The sequence below is a fragment of the Gavialis gangeticus genome, unplaced genomic scaffold (genome assembly GCF_001723915.1).
Source record: "Gavialis gangeticus isolate Ggan-Ray unplaced genomic scaffold, GavGan_comp1, whole genome shotgun sequence".
Classification (NCBI taxonomy): domain Eukaryota; kingdom Metazoa; phylum Chordata; order Crocodylia; family Gavialidae; genus Gavialis; species Gavialis gangeticus.
In genome coordinates, this window is record NW_017729001.1 from 12,603,095 (window position 1) to 12,606,619 (window position 3,525).

Genomic DNA, 3,525 nt, shown 5'->3' on the forward strand with positions numbered 1-3,525 from the left:
TAGTTGCAAGTTGCAAAATTTGCTGGAGTTACTACTAAATTTATGGGTAAAATTAACAAAGTTTGATAATCAAATTTAGCTTATTAAGTAAATTACACAGTAGTAAAATAATAACTTTTTATGTAGTGGCATCAAGTATCAAGTTTATTAGTATTATAAGACGAACATGTGGTTACTATAACTGTGGCCTAACCTTTCAAGCAACAAAATAACGCTCATTCTGGGGATCCTCTCAAGACTTCCAAAGGACAGAAGAACTGGGAAAAGACTATTTCTGTGGCACAGTCCATCATGCAATATAGAATTGCAAATACATTTTGAAAACCTCATGTGGCTCAATTATACCATTACTGAGCAACATGGTTAATCTACTGAGTGCATTAGCTTTTCCAGTAATTAACATCAATACAGATTAATTTTTAAAAATAATTCTACAATCCAAACACAAAAACATTTCCCAGAGTTAGAGAAAATGGAGACTATATGCTTGGCTCAGAGGCTGTTTTCATGTTGTAGGGTTAGATTTTCAAATGTAGTTTACTTCAACTTAATTTGCTTAAATAGGTGTTTAAATGTTCACCCAGGGAATAATATGTATTTTGTTTTAAAATACCAGTAATTTACCATGTTAAAATATATATGATTCTGAAACGTTATTGCTGTGCAAAAATATGTGTATTTGCATTTCAAATGTGTAATACATCCACACTTTAAAATTTCTCTCAGCAAGCACTTTCTGTGTTAAAGCTACACTTTCTGTGTTAAAGCAAAAAAATTACAAAATTGGAGAAATGATTTTTTATTTAATTAGTGAACAAGAAATACAGTTATCTAACAAAGCAGACAAAACCATTTGTGAAGCCTACAGAGATTGTGTATCTGTGTTCATTAGCCTATTACAAATAATATGAAAGGCAAAAACTGCAAGTGAACATCTCTAATGCCCTGTTGATATCAGGATGTGTAACCACAGTTAAAACAGTTTTTAAGCTATTACAGCAACAGGACAGACCATTCCAACTTTCTGTGGCTAGAAATGGGATCCCTGGGTGGCCTTTTATTTTTCTACTGTCTTTGTGGAGAGACTATTGTCACGTGGAAGAGTTTATTTTTCTTCATCCTTTTTTTCCATGCCTATCCACAATATTGAACCTTGACCAGCCTGAAATTGATAGTATCATTTTACCCAACAATAGTGTACTTTAAATGCATGAAACTGATAACCAGATAAATGTTTAACCATTAAAAAAAACCCAAACAACTTAGCTGGTTTGGTGTTGTACAGATGAAAGAACCAATGGAAAGGCCCAATTTATGATATGGCAAAAGAAAGAAAACTAAAATGAGTATAAAATAATCTATTTTATATGTGCAAAAATATACATGGGGCACATTATCAGAACATGAATCTTTACTTAAGAGTGAAAACTGGATAAAAAATGGCTAAAGAACTACTTATAACCATTCCATTTATCCTGTTCATCAGATGTAGATGGTTAAAATATTTATTCCTGTCTCAGATGTAAAAGCAAAGTGCTTGAAGAAAAATAAACCCATTTTAAATCTTCTTCCTTTCTTTCTTTACTTTTTCCTAGTTCCATAAATTCTGTGTGCACTGCCTCTAACTTGTACAATAGGAAATTAATGTTGTAATCGTTACACATGCACCTTGTATTCCCTGACTACTTTCCATCTTTAACCTAACCTCTTCTACTGCAGTATTTAAGAAAGCTGTTTGTCATCTCTTTTATCACCTTACATGCAACAATTCCACATTTTCTCCAGAACAGTTAATGTGTTTAACTCTTCCCACAGCATGCAAGTTTCTCTTGTATGTAAATTCAACAATGTTACCTTCTTCCAGTGGACATTGTTGTTTTGTATTTCTTTGATCTCCAGGCAGATTTTGACACGAGACCACTTGGTCTTTTCAAATTTCTTAGCTACATGTCTGCCCTTTCTTCCTGCCATGTCCCCTTCCCACTTAATAATTCTTTCCCCATTTCTGGAGTGGTTCTTCCTTTGTCTATGTATTTTTCTGCTTCAATAGAATACTGCATGATTTCATTTTTAGCCTGTTTTTTTCTAACTACCTTCTTTCCTTTTGATTTTACTGTTACCTCTATCTTTTAACCACCCTTAACACTGGTATACAACTGAAAACTTACTTCATATAAAGAATCTAAAGAACATTAGGTTGCAGTCAGATGCAAAGAAGTTAGTTAGGGATTTCATTAACATGCTGTTTATTCCTTTTTCTATAGTGAATTAGGATAGTAAATAGACTTGGACATAAAACAGATCCCTGGAGTATCTGGCTAGACATTTCCTCCAAAGTTGACAATTTACATTTATCACTACTTTTCTATTTGCTCTTTCAGTCACTTGGAGTACATGTGACACTGTTCCTGGCCAAGCCAATGTTCAGCAATTTGGAGTTACTTCATAAGACACTTTTATCAAATGCTTTGCTATAATTCAGCTCTTTTGTACTGACCACTTTCTCTGTCTCTTCTATTTTTCACTTCTATCAAAATAATAAATCAAGTCTGTCCAATAGTATCTGTTCTTAACAAATGTCCAAACTAGAGTATTTGCTAGAAGTTTGGTCATTTAATTTATTTTTATTCCATTATTTTATTTAACTCTTACAACCTGGCAGGTTTCACATCATTAAACTTGTGTTTGGAGAGGATTTTAAAATTCACTTCCAGCTCAAATGTGATATTGGTTTATATTAGGTTGTTTTTCACTTAGCAAGCCAAAGACAAGCAAAATATTTTGATTTCATATTTGTGAGTCTCCATTTTAAAAATGAACATGTCCGGACTGCTGTACTGTAATTAGACAAGGCCACTTAGGTATTTTGAAAACAAAAGTAATGCACTTATATTAAGAAAACAACTTTTTTCACAGGTTAACACATTTTTCCACACATGAAGTTTGCTGCAGTGCCCAATTTCACTCTTTGAAGCCCCTCATATAGCTACTCTTTTCCTAATTGTGGAAAACAGGACAGGGATATTTGCAGAACTTCCTGGCATTGCTCTTAAATTGTTGCAGGAGTCGCTACTGAATGGCACAAGAAGTGTGTTTTACCAGAAGCTGATTTTGATTACCAGCGTAAGCTCTGAGCCTGCTATACAATCTAAGTACCTGGACTTGTGTACCTACATAGAACTGACATGGCTTTAGTTGCAAAGAAGACAGTCTTAGGATTGCGTTAAGCTGCTGCTATGCCTTGTGCTATACAGCTTTACGACTGGCTTTCCTATCATTATATTAATTTAAGGCTGTCAAACAACTAAAAAATTTGCTCACAATTAGTTGCGCAATTAAAAAATTAGTCGCAATTAATTGTAATTTTAATCAACAGCTAAAAATTCTAAATTACACACAGAAAAACTCACAGTTATGCAAAATTATGCATGTACTTTGTATGGTTGGGAGGTGGGTGTGGGGGGGAGTTTATGAAGGTGTAGGGGGGTGCTTAGCATCTCCATGCTCTTGAGATGACTGGAGTCA

The 3,525-nt window shown here is 33.9% G+C and overlaps 2 protein-coding genes and 1 long non-coding RNA gene across 3 annotated transcripts in view; 2 read left to right on the forward strand and 1 right to left on the reverse strand.

Moving 5' to 3' along the window:
• The window catches only part of RSPH14 (radial spoke head 14 homolog), a 282,158-nt gene that overhangs the window by 95,116 nt on the left and 183,517 nt on the right, over positions 1-3,525 (reverse strand). The window lies entirely within an intron of this gene.
• The window catches only part of GNAZ (G protein subunit alpha z), a 178,339-nt gene that overhangs the window by 20,794 nt on the left and 154,020 nt on the right, over positions 1-3,525 (forward strand). The window lies entirely within an intron of this gene.
• The window catches only part of LOC109290380, a 19,502-nt gene that overhangs the window by 9,945 nt on the left and 6,032 nt on the right, over positions 1-3,525 (forward strand). Inside the window, exon 2 of the long non-coding RNA XR_002095587.1 lies at positions 2,219-2,221. This is a non-coding gene — a long non-coding RNA (uncharacterized LOC109290380). The remainder of the gene's footprint in view (positions 1-2,218; positions 2,222-3,525) is intronic.